The following is a 9582-nucleotide window of genomic DNA, read 5'->3' on the forward strand; positions in this document are numbered from 1 at the left end:
TATATATATATATAATTAATGCTTATATATTTATTTCCTACAATTAAGTTTCTTGCCTTAATTTTGTAGGGGTGAAGGGAAAGCTCTGCCCTCTAAAGGTTCACTGGCGTGAACTAGCAAAAGAAAAGATGAACAGAAGAAAAGGGCATACAAATTTATTTTTAATTTTTACTTTTTGGAGACCAAGTCTCACTCTGTTGCCCAGGCTGGAGTGCAGTGAAAGCATCTCCGCTCACTGCAGCCTCCGCCTCTCCGGTTCAAGAGGTTCTTCTGCCTCAGCCTCCTGAGCAGCTGGGATTACAGGCACCTGCCACTAAGCCTGGCTAATATATTTTGTATTTTTATTAGAGACGAGGTTTCACCTTGTTGAGCAGGCTGGTCTCGAACTCCTGACCTTAGGTGATCTGTCAGCCTCAGCCTCCCAAAGTGCTGGGATTACAGATGTGGCCAGTGCTCCTGGCATACAAATTTATTAATATGCCCTGGAGAAAATCACAGGAGAGTGATTACCCAATAACCCCATGAGGTTCAGATGCTTATGTACAGTTTTTCATAGGGGAGAGGGAGATGGAGGAATGTAAGTACTTTTGAGGGCACTAATGATTATTTGGATGAGCCTGAGAGATGGACGATTGCTTGCAAAGGATTCTTTTTGGACGTTGGATGAGCCCAAGCGGAAATCAATGGCTTCGGACAAAGTTCCTCTGGGCTCTAGATTTGATATTTGACTTTCGGTCTTCTTGCAGTCAGTAGATAATGAAATTTCAATGAAGGGGTGCAAGACAATTGTTGTAGGGTTGATAATGAGTGGACAGTCATGCAGGAGTATGATTATACAAAGGGAGTATGGTCTAATGGTAATAAGCCGGGGGAACTTAGCATAGACTGTTAGTTCAGGCTCTTCTCTGTGTCCTTGTGTCTTCAGAGGTAAGGATGTTCCTTTTCTCTATGTAAGGGGAGGGGGCCTCTCAAATGGGGATCTTATGACCTACTTCAGGGAAGAACACCAGGTTTTATGGCCTGCCTCAGGGCAGATGGCCAGAGTATTCTTTCAATGGTTTATGGCCTGCTTCAGGGGAAAAGGAGTGAGGGGAAGGTGAAAATGACCTCTTTGCTTTTGCTGTTTTCTCAAATGCTCAGGTGCTATGTTATTTTGGAGAAGTGCATCCTGAACCCCATCACTAGTTTTACTGCCTGCAGTCCAGAGCAGCACAGTAGATGAACAAAATATTCTTTCCAAAGCCAAAAAATCTGGGGTACGAGTGGCAATAAAGAGAAATAGTAGAGGAGAGTAAAGGAATAAATAAATGGTTATATAATGAGGGAAATCCAATATTCATTAAGACCTCCAAAGAAACTCAAAGCAAGGGATGATATTGTCTCTTAGCTCAATTATATCAGATGGCTGAAATAAGGAAGATACATATTGCTAAGAACTCTGCTTTTGAAACCTGAAGAGATCAAATGGAAGCCTGAGTGGCCACGCCCCAGGAGGCATATTCATATGATAGGCTGACGACTGGACAGATTATGAATGACTGAATGGGGTTTTAGAAATGTGCCGCTGTCTTTTAACTCTTATGATTCTTTTGCTATAAGGAATCGGTGGTCAAAGATAAAGGATTGGTCTGTAGTATAGTAAAAAAGAAAATAAAAATTTAGTCTTTGTCCTGAGTTCCTGGCATGGAGCTTCTAAAACCTTAGGAATTTATTGGTTTTTGTATGCTCAAGAATGACTCATGGGAGAGTGTATGTCCGTTCTTGCACTGCTATAAAGAAATATCTGGCTAGGAACAGTGGCTCATGCCTGTAATCTCAGCACTTTGGGAGGCCGAGATGGGTGGATCACCTGAGGATAGGAGTTCAAGACCAGCCTGATCAACATAGGGAAACTCCATCTCTATTAAAAATAAAAAAACTATAGCTACATACTAGCTACCCCCCAAAAACAACAACAACAACAAAAAACAACAACAACAAAAAAAACTAGCTAGGGACCCATGGTTGGCTGAAAGCCAGCTTCTATGAACTTTGCTGCCCTCTAACCTTCTCTGCCACAGCGTCAGTGAGCATGGGGGGCTATTAACTTAGGCCATTCTTACAAGATGCAGGATTCCTGTGATGGGACTTTGGCTCAAGGACTCTCCATCAACCTGGCTAAGATTATTTTAGCTTGCACTGAAGTCTGAGATGCCTATCCTTCCCTTTCTCCTTTCCCCGGGTGTCAGAGAAGCATGGCTTTCTGCAGCCTCTCCTTACCGCTTACTCCTGCTCTCTTCCCTTTATCCTTCACAGACACTTCCCTGGTAGGTCTCTCTCTGGCACGTGGACTGCTGTCTTTCAGTCTGCTTTTCAAAGCATCCAAAGTGAAACAGAATGCTTGCTTTTTCACAGGACCTATAAAGGATTTTCAGAGCCATAAATATCACATTTTCAAATATCTTCCAATTAAAAAAAACCTTCAAGGTCCACTGCCTGAGCCCCCAGGGGGACCAACGAGTGGGCATCTCCCTTAGAAAAACCACCACCAACAAAAAACCTTCAAATACAAACATACTCAAAATATAATATGATGAATTTTATTTTTTAATTATAGAAATGATTTATTTCTAATGGCAAACAAATATAATTTTTTTTTTTTGAGACAGAGTCTCAATCCTGTTGCCCAGGCTGGAGTATAATTATATGAGCATGGCTCACTGCAGCCTCCACCTCCCAGGGTCAGCAATTCTCCTGCCTCAGCCTCCAGAGTATCTGGAACAGGTGCACGCCACCATCCCTGGCTTATTTTTTGATGTTTTGTTGAGACAGAGGGGGTGGTCTCACTATGTGGCCCAGGCTGATCTCCTGAGCTCAAGCAATCTTCCCACCTCGGCCTCCCAAAAGGCTGGGATTACAGGTGAGAACCACTGCACCTAGATAAATATTATTTTTTAAGGCTGTTATCTGGGAAACACTACTATAAACACGTTTTGTTTTCTTTGTAATATTTTTGTGTATTGAAAAAGTAATGAGAGTTTTACAAATCTGGCCGGGCGTGGTGGCTCACACCTGTAAACCCAGCACTTTGGGAGGCCGAAGCAGGCAGATCACAAGGTCAAGAGATCAAGACTATCCTGGCCAACATGGTAAAACCCCGTCTCTACTAAAAAATACAGAACATTAGCTGGGCATGGTGGCATGCAGCTGTAGTCCCAGCTACTCTGGAAGCTGAGGGAGGAGAATTGCTTGAACCCGGGGGGAACCCAGGAGGTGGAGGTTGCAGTGAGCTGGGATCGTGCCATCTTGCCACCGCACTTCAGCCTGGCAACAAAGCGAGACTCCATCTCAAAAAATAATAATAATAATAATTAAAAAATTGAAAAAACTTTAGGTCGGGCACGGTGGCTCATGCCTGTAATCCCAGCACTTTGGGAGGCCGAGGTGGGCAGATCATGAGGTCAGGAGATTGAGACCATCCTGACCAATATAGTGATACCCCGTCTCTACTAAAAAATATTAGCTTGGCATGGTAGTGCATGCCTGTAGTCCCAGCTACTCGGGAGGCTGAGGCAGGAGAACTGCTTGAACCCAGGAGGCAGAGATTGCAGTGAGCCAAGATCGCGTCACCGCACTGCAGCCTGGGCGACAGTGCAAGACTCAGCCTCAAAAAAAAAAAACCTCTGATTAAACTTGATATAACTCTAAGATTATAGACACAGAAATAAATTTATCTGAAGTTCCAGGGAAATTTCAATTTGTTATTATTTCATTCCATCTGTTAAAGAGGCATAAGGAAAATTACAAACATCCTTAAGAAATATGCCTGCTCAGGATGCACCTCTACCTGGCGACCTGCAGGGGGCACTGTAATAGTAGTTATGAAGGAAAAGGCCTTTGATGGAGACTGCAGAGATTATTATTATGTAAAAGTAGTTAATAAGGCCTAATCTGTTATAATGGGTTAAAATAGGCTGCTTTGAAAAATCCATGGTGATTTAGTAAAAATGACTTAAATGATGTAGCTTGGATAAGAATCATTAGTGTTAAAAAATACCCTTGCACATTCACAAATGTAAAAACAATGAAACTCTGGCAAAGGATTTAAAGTAGCTGTAGAAACAGTGGTGCTGACTCATGCTTTAAGAATTATTGCAGTGCTTCCTTCGGCAGCACATTTACTAAAATTGGAACGATACAGAGAAGATTAGCATGGCCCCTGCACAAGGATGACACGCAAATTCGTGAGGTGTTCCATAAAAAAAAAAAAAAAGAATTATTGCAGACAGGCTTAAGAAGCTAATTTGAATTCCAACAGAGTCCTCCTTAAGGTAAATTCCAAGAGCAAAGTAAAAGTTTCAGCAGTGTTGGTTCAACTAAACCTGAGGCGGCATTCTTACAGGGAATTCCAAGAGGCATTAGTTTGATCTGAGCTTGTATGGACGACTCTAGGTGTAAGGTTGTTTCTGGTAGAAAATTAATTTCTATAGCTTCAGTGAATAATTTACGCAGTTTAAATAATGAATAAATGACTGGCTTGGGTTAAACACAAAAAAGCACCTCCTCTGGGTGAGGTGGGTCACACCTGTAATCCCAGCTACTAGAGAGGCTGAGGCAGGAGGACCACTTGAGCCCAGGAATTCAATGTTACAGTGCATTATGATGGCACCACTGCACTTTGGCCTGGGCAACAGAGCAAAATACTACTGTTTCAAACAGATAAAAAGTATGTCATATATTTAAATAATGAGATAAGAGAGAGTTTCCATAATCCTTCCAGCCAAAGATATTACTGTGAATGATTTGGCATTTATATTATTTCAGGTTTTTATCTATTCTCGTGTGTATTAATGTATATAGGTGTTTGTGTATATTTTGATTATCATATTATATTACATTATATTTATTTATTTTTTTGAGACAGAGTCTCACTCTGTTGCTCAGGCTGGAGTGCAGTGGCCCGACCTCAGCTCACTGTAGCCTCCACCTCCTGGGTTCAAGTGATTCTACTTTCTCAGCCCATAGTAACTGAGACTACAGGCGAGCACCATTCCGGCTTATTTCTGTATTTTTAGTAGAGATGGGGTTTCATCATGTTGGCCAGGCTGGTCTCAAACTCCTGAGCTCAGGTGATCCTTCTGCCTCGGCCTCCCAAAGTGCAGGGATTACAGGTGTGAGCCACCATGAACGGCCTGCTTTTCACTTTTAAAAATACACATTGGCTAGGCACGGTGGCTCATGCCTGTAATCCCAGCACTTTGGGAGGCCGAGGCGGGCAGATCACCTGAGGTCAGGAGTTCAAGACCAGCCTGGCCAACATGGTAAAACCCTGTCTCTACTAAAAATACAAAAATTAGCCGGCTGTGGTGGCACGCGCCTGTGGTCCCAGCTACTCGAGTAGCTGAGGCAGAAGAATCGCTTGAACCCAGGAGGCAGAGGGTGCAGTGAGCCGAGATTGTGCCACTGCACTCCAGCCTGGCCACAGAGCAAGACTCCGTCTCAAAAAAAATAAATAAAAATAAAAATAGGCCGGGCGCGGTGGCTCAAGCCTGTAATCACAGCACTTTGGGAGGCCGAGGTGGGTGGATCACGAGGTCAAGAGATCAAGACCATCCTGGTCAACATGGTGAAACCCCGTCTCTACTAAAAATACAAAAAATTAGCTGGGCATGGTGGCGCGTGCCTGTAATCCCAGCTACTCAGGAGACTGAGGCAGGAGAATTGCCTGAACCCAGGAGGCGGAGGTTGCGGTGAGCCGAGATCGCGCCATTGCACTCCAGCCTGGGTAACATGAGTGAAACTCTGTCTCAAAAAAAAGAAAAAAAAAATATACATTATACTTTATTAATTTTATAATTTAAACATATTAATGGGGTTCAGGACATACCACCCCAAAATATGACTGCAGAGTGCTGAATGTGCTATAAATATGCCTCTGTCATATTTATTATTTTGAGCTGGTTACTTTGAGGAACTACAGACATAGGAGAAGTTCTGGAAAGTTTTTGTAAGAGAAATTCACAGCTTTTGTAAGATAAATTCACAGCTATAAAGGAAATCTCTATTTGTAACTATGTCTCCCTCTCCGAAACAGGAAGAGGACGACGACTAAATCTCTAGAGACTTTTAATCATTGGAGAAGGTATCACCTTAATCCCTTAATCTGTATTAAAAAATCTTACCCTGGATTTATCATATTTTTCCTGGCCATGCCGTTTTTATTTTTGAGACCAAGTTTTGCTCTGTTGCCCAGCCTCTCACTACAGCCTCAATCCCCTGCCTTGGCCTACCAAAGAGTTGGGAGCCATTGTACCTGGCATTTTGGTCCTTAATTATTGAACTGTTGGGCATAGTTGGGCACAGCCAAGTGTTTGCTGGATTTTGTTTTCTGTCCCCAGGAAGATTCTAATCTGTTAGAGGGTAAAAACTTTGCTTTCCACTTTCCTTATATTTGTGAATTCGCAGCTATTGAGTGCCTGCTTTACATTAGGCACTGTGCTAGCCACTGGAGGTACATCGAATAACAAAATAGAGATAGTGCCTGCCCCAATACAATTTATAATCCAATGAGGGGAAAAAAACATTACATATATCATCTCTCATATGATGACATAATTACAATTCCAATAAATACGTAGTAGGAAAAATAGGAAGGCAGAAGCAAGGGTAACTAAGATACTCACTTCCCTAGTGCTGGGATCAGAGAAAGTCTTCTCAAGGACCTGGATACTTGGGAAAAGGAAAAGAAGTGGGGAAGAGCATTCCCAATTAAGGGAACACCATGTGTGAACACCCTGAGGCAATTAGAAGATTCCAAAACCTGGAGTAGGGGAGAGAGGGAGTCAGAGGTGAAAGCTGGCTAGTGAGAAGGGCCAGATCATGTGGCGTGTTGTAGCGTAGGATTTTAGAATTTATCTTTTTGGTTTTTAGACAAGGTTTCACTCTGTTGCCTAGGCTGTGGTGCAGTGGCACAATCACGGATCACTGCAGCCTCAACCTCCCTGGGCTCAGGTGTTCCTGCGCCTCAGTCTCCTGAGTAGCTGAGACTACAGGCATGCACCACTACACCAGGCTAATTTTTGTAGCAATGGGATTTCACCATGTTGCCCAGGCTGATTTCCAACTCCTGGGCTCCAGCGATCCTCCCACCTTATCATCCCCAAATGTTGGGATTACAGGTGTAAGCCAACCTGTCCAGCCCAGAATTTATCTTAGAAAAGTGGAAACCGCTGGGTGCAGTGTCAGCTTGGCACCCACATGTATCTCCTTAAAACATACTTAATTTCCAAGTAAAGACGATAACAAGGCAGCAATAATTTTACTTAACATGTTAAAACTATCTTTGTACAACCAAAAATGCATGAATCTCTTCCCCAGAAAAACGAAATAAAGCCCCTGGATGATGTTTACTCTTTTCCTGATGTCTATAACTTAAATACTATGATGTAAAATTAGCAATTCTTAAATACTGACACAAAGTCAATATATATTATGTTACATAATAAGAGAATAAGAGAGGAACAAAAATAGGTCATTTGCCTAATACGTGTATATACACACAAACATAGTTCCTTGGTCAGAAGCAGTGCTGTGTGAAATACTATGATGGTAGATAAGATGTTCTGTATTTTTGTTTTTGTTTTTGAGATGGAGTTTCAGTCTTGTCACCCAGGCTGGAGTGTAGTAGTGCACTCTTGGCTCACTGCAATGTCTGCCACCTAGGTTCAAGCGATTCTCCTGCCTCAGCCTCCTGAGTAGCTGGGATTACAGGTGCAGACCACCACTCCTGGCTAATTTTTATATTTTTAGTAGAGATGGGGTTTCACCATGTTGGCCAGGTTGGTCTCAAACTCTTGACCTCAAGTGATCTGCCCACCTCGGCCTCCCAAACTGCTGGGATTACAGGCATGAGCCACTGTGCCCGGCCTGATAAGGCATTCTGTAAGTGCATGGATGGTAGTTTTGGCAGAAGCACCATATGCAGAGAAGACACATCCTTATCCAGAGTGTCTATTCCAGTAAAGATAAAATGCTGCCCCTTCCATGAGGAAAGTGGTCTAGGTTACTGGTTGACTATCCTGGGGAATGATGCCATATCAGGAGCTCAGTGCTGGTCTCTGCCACTGTCATGTTGGACACTCATCAGTGGCTGTAGCCAGGTCCACTTTGCTGGGTGAACGTCCATGATGCTGAGCCCAGTGTGTATTGTCCATCCCTCCCACCATGGCTCCTTTGTTCATGAGCCCATTGGCCGTTGACGGGTGACTGGGGTAGGAAGCCAGTTGATATCCACAGAACAGGTCATCTTACCCGCTTGATTACCAAAGTCTTCCTGTGCTGAAGGGACATTTTGGTGAGCATTCACATGGGACACAAACATCTTCATGTCTTTTGCCCACTCAGAGAGGTCTAGCCACATAACTCCTTCCAAAATTGCTTTGTCACCAGTTCTTCAATCAAGTTTCTTTCATGTCCCTGACCATCCAGCCAAACCATTGGCTACAGTCCATGAATTGGTGTATAATTGCACATCTTGGAACATCCTCACAGAAACATTCAGATGTAATGCTTTATCATTTCTCTAGGTATTCTTTAATCCAGTCAAGTTGACACCTATCATCACAAAAAAGCAGATTAACAGGAAATTTTCAGAGGCTGAGACTTCAGTCAGTAGTAAGAAAACAGATATTTTCCTTGATTTATTCAACACATGTAGGTAAGTGAATCACCTGCTATTTTTTTCTTTTTTAATTGTATTCCACTGCATTCCTAGAGGAAAATCACCTGCTTTTTAAGGTCTTTTATAAAAGCTTCATAAGTTGGGCTTTTCCTGGTTCCAAAAAATGCTTCCTCTAGAGCTTCAAGTTCATCAGATTCAGAACCATATCACTGTTCTCCTGAGATGCTCAAACAAGAAAATTCTCAGATCTCAGAGATGTTATTTATATACTCTAACTTAATAAATATTAGGCTAGCCATAGTGGCTCATGTGTACAATCTCAGTGCTTTGGGAGGCAGAGATGGGAAAATTACTTAAGCCCAGGGGTTCAAGGCTGCAGTGAGTTATGATTGCACCACTCACTCAATAGAGTGAGATCCTATCTCTAAAACTCTTTTTTTTTTTTTTTTTTTTGAGACTGAGTTTCACTCTTTTGCCCAGGATGGAGTGCAGTGGCATGATCTCAGTTTATTGCAACCTCCACTTCCTGAGTAGCTGAGATTACAGGCATGTGCTACCATGCTTGGCTAATTGTAAAATTTTTATTGGAGATGGGGTTTTATCATGTTGGCCAGGCTGTAAAAATCTTTTTAAATAAAGAAATATGGGATTAGGCCGGGTGTGGTGGCTCACACCTGTAATCCAATCACTTTGGAGGCTAAGGTGGGTGAATCACCTGAGGTTGGGAGTTCAAGACCAGCCTGACCAACATGGTGATACCCTGTCTTAAAAAAAATATATATGCAGGCCGGGCGCGGTGGCTCACGCTTGTAATCCCAGCACTTTGGGAGGCCGAGGCGGGTGGATCACGAGGTCAAGAGATCGAGACCATCCTGGTCAACATGGTGAAACCCCGTCTCTACTAAAAATACAAAAATTAGCTG

The 9582-nt window shown here is 42.8% G+C and overlaps 1 protein-coding gene and 1 non-coding gene across 2 annotated transcripts in view; one reads left to right on the forward strand and one right to left on the reverse strand.

Moving 5' to 3' along the window:
• The window catches only part of ABRAXAS1 (abraxas 1, BRCA1 A complex subunit), a 39872-nt gene that overhangs the window by 27906 nt on the left and 2384 nt on the right, over positions 1-9582 (reverse strand). The gene's annotated exons all lie outside the window — the stretch shown is intronic.
• Positions 4137-4243, forward strand: LOC119471574. The gene has a single exon (XR_005200643.1). It is a non-coding gene; the product is annotated as a U6 spliceosomal RNA (small nuclear RNA).

This window comes from Cebus imitator, unplaced genomic scaffold (assembly GCF_001604975.1).
Source record: "Cebus imitator isolate Cc_AM_T3 unplaced genomic scaffold, Cebus_imitator-1.0 Scaffold64, whole genome shotgun sequence".
In the NCBI taxonomy this organism is placed as follows: Eukaryota; Metazoa; Chordata; class Mammalia; order Primates; family Cebidae; genus Cebus; species Cebus imitator.